Genomic DNA, 7,401 nt, shown 5'->3' with positions numbered 1-7,401 from the left:
GGAAGGAACTTAATGGAAATAAGTCAGAGGGCAACTCGACTGGCCTCATTGCTGTCATGCACCTGTGCCCATTTCTCCAGCCCCTCACTCCCAGTTCTATGCAGTTTTGTAATGCTGTGCTAGAAGTAACACTAAAAGGTTACCATAAAACTTTGGAACTACCGGTGGGAGCTTACTAAGTTGTGGAAAGCACATTCCCCTCCTAATCATTGCTGTGAAGAAAGTCCTTCTGAAGAAAGCATTTGTATAGCGCTTTTCAGTACTTCAGGAGCTCCCAAAGATCTTTCCAAGCAATGAAATAATTTTGAATTGCAGTCACATTTGTAAGGTGTGAAACACAGCAGCCACAGCAAACTCCCACAAACAGCGGTGGGATAACAAACAGTTAATCTCATCCAGAGAGTCAGGTTAGGGATAGATATTGACCAGGATAGCGAGGATGGGTCCCTTGCTTTGCAGGAAGCACTGCCGGTGGATGTTTCAAGCCCACCTCAAAGAGGTCTCACTTTAACATTCACTGCCATTCAATTCTCACTCTGCTGTGGCAAGATTCACTGAGAGATGTTCACCTGTGGGAACTGTGAGCCCTGAGTCTCAGTCAAATCAGGGAGAGAGAGAGAGATGAGTCATTTCAAAGAAAACCTACTTTCAAATCAATCAGACCAGTTTGCAGTGTCGAAAATCTAATCGATTTAAAATGCAGTTGTACCATGAAAACTGCTTCCCTTACCATTACATCATTGGAATAATTTCAATTTCCATGCATGTGACATCATGCCTGCTGCTCGCTACAGTATTCACTCTACATAAGGGATACAATTCCTGGACAGTTTCAGCTTATGCCCACCTCTCTCTTTCATCTACGTTTTCAATTCTCACTTCTACAGAAGTTAACAACATGGGTGCCTACTGTAAATCTTATTTTGTTCAGCTTTGCCTGCATTATTCTGAAGTGTTACAATGGCTGTGTAGTAGCCATCTGTCAGAAGGGTCACAGTTTTAGCCCTTGCACCGGAAACCTGAGCACCTCATCCAGCCTGACACTTTATTGCAGTTCTGAAGGACAGCTGCACTGTCGACAGTGCCTTTTCTGAACAAAACGTTAAATCTGGGCTCCATCCGGTCCCAAAGATCCCAAAGGAGAGCAAAGGAATTATCTTTGTGTCCAGGCCAGTACTAATCTATCAATCAAGACGTAACATTGTGATCAACTGTCTGGGTGTTTACAACAAAAACAGTGATAACTTGGACCATTAGCACTTCTAACATATTTAGAAAGACCCAAGGTGATTCACTGGAGTATTACAAAGAATATTTTTTGTGGAATAATTTTAGAAATAGGGTATTTCTTTAATGTATCTGAACATCCGTGACAGGCCATGTTAGGTATTATCATTTTACCCACATCAGCACTTCACTCAGCCCACCTGGAAAATAGCTCCGAGCTATAACTAAAGATGCTGGTGAATTCATATCATTATGTACAACAGATAGACAGGCCATGGTGCATGTACTTGTGGTCACTGTCATCCCTTCAAACTCAGTTTAATTGCCCTAGAAGGCTGGGAGAAAGTTTCCTGATTCTTCTCCCCATGAAATGACTTGGTATTTCACCTCTGTTTCTTTGTCGTCTCCTGGGAGATGACATGTCTGTTGGAAAGAAATATTTGCCATTGAGGGAGTACAGTGGAAGTTCATCAGATTAATCTCAAGGGTGTCAGAATTGTTTTACAAGGAACATTTGAGGAAATTGAATCTGTACTCTCTGGAGGTTTGAAGATTAGAATAGTCAGATAATTGTTTTTGACCAGCACAGATTCAATGGGCTGAGGGGCCTTTGTGCTGTAAACCTCTATGATCTAGAATGGTGAAGGAGATCCGATGGGCTGAATGGTCATTCTTCTTCCAGGGAAGCATTATAACTCTATGGGAGTGGCTTGATGAAGCAACAAGCTTTTTCTTGTTTGTCTTCTTGAATGTTTGTACAGGATTGAAAAATGAAGTAGATCCTAACCAGTTTTACAGACACTTGTATTCCCAACAGATATATTACATGTGCAGAATATTTAACTTGCAGGATGCACAATATCTTTTATTACACATTTTCCATCAATATGTGCATTTGTCATGTACTGATTTCAGATACAGTAACTCAAATTTGTGTGGAATAATATAAACACAATGTACAGACAGGAAGCAGATCCTACAAGAAAGACAAGGACAATGAGAAAGGCAGGCTAAAGGGAGCATTTACCCTTTTGGGTAACACCCACATTTCTTTTTGAAATACTAACATCTGGCCAAACAATTTCCTGTCTATTTCAAACCTACAGAGTCAAGATGAGAAAGGCACAGAGTGAAGCTTTACACAGCTAGGCTCCCTTAGTGACTAAAGGAAAGCAACACTTCATTTAGCTAGTTAGCCAGTGCGTGCAAGAAAAGGGAAAATGCTGTTACCCTCAAAGAGTTAAACGTCTGTTTTATGAGCCTATTATTGTACCTTCAGACCACCAGAAACTTGGAGTGCCATTCCGTTTCCCCCTTGAGGGCTGAGCAGTTTTGTTGGCGTTTTTATAGTCTAGATGACGGCAACAACTATAAATACAGCTGAATTTGGCAGCTCCAGATACTGTGAAAACACACTCATCAAACTCTTGTGTCAAAACAAATGAGCAGATCGATGTGGCAAAGTAAATAAACAAGGTGCGATTTCTTTTCATCATTTAATGGTTTTATAGTGCCATTTAAACAAGTGGAAATTTGAAAGGAAAAGAATAATATTCAGAAAAGGAAATAACACACTCTACAGCCAGATATTGTTCTTTTCCAGCCTCCTCAGGCAGATTTTGAGAGTCGGGACAGTCCAATCTCATTCTTTCATTGCGGTGCCTGGGCTAGGGGGAGTTGATGCAGTTCTCTTTCTTAAAGAATTTTGCTTATTTTGAACATAAGCATTTTAAAAATTATATCTACTTCATATGAAGTATCTTCCAACACACGTCTTTCTGGAAAGTCCATTTTCAAACAATATCTGGAAAGAGATGCAGTGGTTTTATCAAGATGCAAGTAGCTCCATCCTTTGATTTGATTTAGACTTTATTGTCACATGTACTCAAATACAGGAGTACATGTGAAAATTTCAATGTCACCAAACACGGCGCCATCCTCTGCTGGCTGTTTGCAGGGGCAGACATGGAGACAAACATTAGCCGCTCCTGTAAGGCCAGTCACTCAACGGAAGGCATTCTCTGGCCTTTCCAAAACTCACTAGCCTTCCAGAGCCAGGGGTAGTTTACAATTGCATGCCGCAGACTGCTCCATTCCGACCGACGTACCACCTACAAATGCTGCAACACACCACGAGGCTAGAGCTAATGTAAAATCCCTCAGGATGTATCAGAACCTGTTTAAGAACAATTTTAATATAGATCCTATTTCCATTGTAGAGTGATAAGCACAAGAGTAACATTCTTACCCAAACAGATCTGTATGGCTACCCTTGTATTGTAATTGCTTTCAAAATATCATGGATAAAGTGTATCTTGGGGAAAAGAAAATGAAATCTGTCAGGTTGTTCTGCTCTCCTATGAGCCACTCCTACAGAGGTTTATGCTTTTCCTTAAAACAACATAGACTCGCTGTCTCCAAGTGTATCCGTCACAGGATACAGCAGGGAGAAAAATATCATTGCAACACGGGGAAATGCAGCAGGCACAAATAAAAGAGATTTTCTGTCAAAATAGATGGACTAACTGCAAATGCCAATAAAGGTCAGCCACAAACTACTTCCAAGACAACAGATACAAGAGGAAAGTAAAACTTGCAGTCGACATTTGGTATATTTTACTTGGAAGGCTCACTAAGCAAACATTTGTGCACATTAGGCTGATTGGGCATCTCAAAGTAACTTTAATTCAGACAGCATTCTGAAAAGGATGTTGAGAATGGACGAGGAGGGAATTACTGTGGCAATGAGCAAGGAGAGCAGATTCTCATGGATATTTAATATCCGACCAAATACACTGCCCAATACCATTCTGGGAAAAAAAGCGGCATGTTCTCAGGGATGGAAAACGGAACTTGATGCCACAGAAACATTTTGTTTGAGTAATTATTATTTTCTCCCCACCTCCTCAAGTGGCTTGTTCACAGGCCAAGAACTGCACTCCAGCCAAGATGTCTAGGCTGGTGGCCTGATTTCAGCCTCCTGCCAGTACAACCGGCTCCTAAGAGTGGCACAAGAGAAAGCCAAAAATGAATCTCCCTGTGGAGCAAGACTTGGCCTGACCTGGGAGCCCCAAGGATCCAAACATCACTGGTTAGGAAGTTAGAATCACAAGCGGCATCCAAATACTCAGGCTCCACATTCTTCTTTCAATGATTAAACAGCCTTTCCTCTTAATGTTCAGATCTTGTTCAACACAAAAGAAAACTATCCTAGGGTAAAAATTCACAGTATCTGTTGTTTGAGATAAACTTAGGGAATCTCAATACATCCACATTACAACTGTTAGTGGTTTCACAGTAGAGGTCACCAACTCTGAGGTTAGTGTTAAGGTACAAATTTGAAACAGAGTTAAAAATTGCTACCCTCATCTACTGCTCTCAAAGTGGACCCGAAAGCTATATCCAGATATGTATCTCTGAGTAACACCGAAGCAGGGTTGAAGGAGTTCAGAATCACACGGCAGGAATTTTATGTAACTGTACCATGACTAATCTTGATGCTAACTCCATGTCTAGCAAAGTAAAAGTCTCCAATGCCCCATCATTAGCACATATTTAACTCAGCACAGAATCCACCACAAAGCAAAACACATCTTTAAGTAACATAGACATGAAGGATACATCGTTAAAAGCACTGGAAAAAGCACGGCAGGTCAGGCAGCATCCAAGGAGTAGGAGAGTCGATGTTTCGGGCATAAGCCCTTCATCACAATACATCGTCTAGTTCAACTAGTGTCTCCATTAAGTGTGGAACAGACACTGGACATACTTTACCAAAGTTCCTTCAAGATTCACACGATTGTAACTCAGTTTTTCATCTCGATCCCAAATTCCCAATGTAAGTGGCATTTAGTACTGCATCAGAATCAGTACTATCACAAATCAGAATAATTTCTAATTCTCTTATCCACTTGTAGACATAGAACCAACTACAGGGAGAAAGTGGGAAAATGGGGCTGAGAAACTTATCAGCCATGATTGAATCGTGAAGCAGACTCTATGGGCTGAATGGTCTAATTTCTGCTCCTATGTCTTATGGTCTTATGGTATTGCTTTCTGTTCCCACTCTTGCAGCTGGTGTTCCCCAAGGACTTTTCCTCAGTTCTCTCTTATTTTTCATCATCAGAAAAAATATCACAGCTTCAGTTTCACGTGCCCACTGATGACATTCATCTCTCTCTCTCTCACTTTTTTCAACTCAAACATGGTCTAAACTAAGATAAAACTCACTGTCTAAACTGTCCGATTGCTTGACTGAGGTCCAATACCAGGATCAATGGAAATTTCTTCCGTCTAGATAGCTTTTGGTCTCAATGACAAACTTAATTCTTTCAAGACTAAACCAGACTGTTCACAACATCAATTTCATATGTGACCCCAGTATGAACTTCTGACCACATATCAGTGTCATCAGTGAGATATCCATGGCATCACCTTACTTTGTCCCTGGTTCAGCTCATTTGTTGCTGAAACTCTCATTCATGCCTCTGTTCCCTCTGAACTTGACTAATGCATTTTGGTCTGCAACCCACTTTCTATCCTCCACAAATTTGAGACCATCCAAAAGTCTACTTCCCAAGTCCAAAGTCACATCAGCTCTTCTTCACCCAGCACTCTGGGGCTTGCTGACATACATTTGTTCCAGGTTAACAATCCCTCTATTTTTAAATTCTCATACATGTTTTCAAAGTCCTCCGTAGCCTTACTCCTCTCTATCTCTAGATTGTCCTCCAGCCCCAAGATACTCATGCTCCTTCAATTCTTGTATTATGAATATCCCCTATTTTAAACATTCATGGCTGTATGTTTAGCTGACAATGCCTTAACCTCTGGATGCCCCTTCCTGTCTTTCTATCTCATTTTCCTTCTTTATACACTCTTATAAACCTACCTTTCTGACCATGTTTTTGGTCATCTGCCATATATCTCCTTTGGTGTCTTGACATCAGACTTTGGTAAGACGAACAAGGGTAGGACTGAGTGATGTTTTAGAACAGAGAGACGTAGGGGTTCAGCTACATAGTTCCTTGAACGCTTGTCAGAGGTAGACAGAGTCATTAAGAAAGCATTCAGCATGCTTGCCTTCATTGCCCTAGCTCTATTCCTGATGAAGGGCTTTTGCCCAAAACGTCGATTTTCCTGCTCCTCGGATGCTGCCTGACCTGCTGTGCTTTTCAAGCACCACTCTAGACTCTGGTTTTCAGCATCTGCAGTCCTTGATTTTACCTCATTGAGTATAGGAGTTGGGACATCATGTTGTGGTTGTACAGGACATTGGTGAGGCCACTTCTGGAGCATTATGTCCAGTTCTGGTCACCCTACTGTAGAAAGGATATTATTAAATTAGACAGGTTGCAGAAAAGATTTAGAAGGATGTTACAGGGACTGGAAGGTTTGAGTTCTAAGGAGAGGCTGAATAAGCTGGACCTTTTCTCACTGCTGCGTAGGAGATTGAGGGGTGACCTTCTAGAGATTTATAAAATCATGGGAAGCATAGATAAGGTGAATAGCAAAGGTCTTGTCCCTAGGGTGGGCAGGTTCAAAACGAGAGGGCATAATTTTAAAGTGAGAGGTGAAATATTTAAAAGGGACATGAAGGGCTATGTTTTCACATAGAGGGTGGTTCATATGTAGAATGAACTGCCAGAGGAAGTGGTAGATGTAGGTACAGTTACAACATTTAAAAGACATTTGGATAGGCGCATGAATGGGAAAGTTTAGAGGGATACGGCCAAACACAGGCAAATGGGACTCGTTTAGTTTGGGAAACACGGTCAGCATGGACAGGTTGGACCGAAGGGTCTGTTTCCATGCTGTCTGACTCTCTATGACACTTCTCTGAATTACCTTAGTGCTATATAAATATATAAATATAGCACTAACGTAATTGGTCAGCTCCATTAAAAATGAAGTAGAACACGCAACATAAAATATGTATGTATACAACAGCAACTGCTCACGTGTGGATAATGTTTGATACAAATCCACGTGCTGTTAGTAAAAGTGTCTCCAGTTCTTTGTGAGCTAGAGTAACCTCATTGAAATCGAGGAAAGCACATGTTGGTAAAACATAATGTATGTTCATTCCTACCAAGATGCTTTGTTGGGAGCTAGCAATCTTCAAGAGGAGCTCCATTTGTTCATGGTGGGTTGAATCTCTGATCCAGTTTTTCA

General features: G+C 41.1%; 1 long non-coding RNA gene across 1 annotated transcript; it reads right to left on the bottom strand.

Moving 5' to 3' along the window:
* Positions 1-2,709: 2,709 nt before the first annotated feature.
* On the bottom strand, positions 2,710-6,495 carry LOC122558340. Its single transcript, XR_006314105.1, has 2 exons — positions 6,454-6,495; positions 2,710-3,031 (listed from the first exon to the last, which is right to left on the bottom strand). It is a non-coding gene; the product is annotated as an uncharacterized LOC122558340 (long non-coding RNA).
* Positions 6,496-7,401: the final 906 nt, after the last annotated feature.

Source organism: Chiloscyllium plagiosum, chromosome 1, assembly GCF_004010195.1.
Source record: "Chiloscyllium plagiosum isolate BGI_BamShark_2017 chromosome 1, ASM401019v2, whole genome shotgun sequence".
Lineage (NCBI taxonomy): Eukaryota > Metazoa > Chordata > Chondrichthyes > Orectolobiformes > Hemiscylliidae > Chiloscyllium > Chiloscyllium plagiosum.
This window is presented reverse-complemented; position numbering and strand designations above follow the sequence as displayed.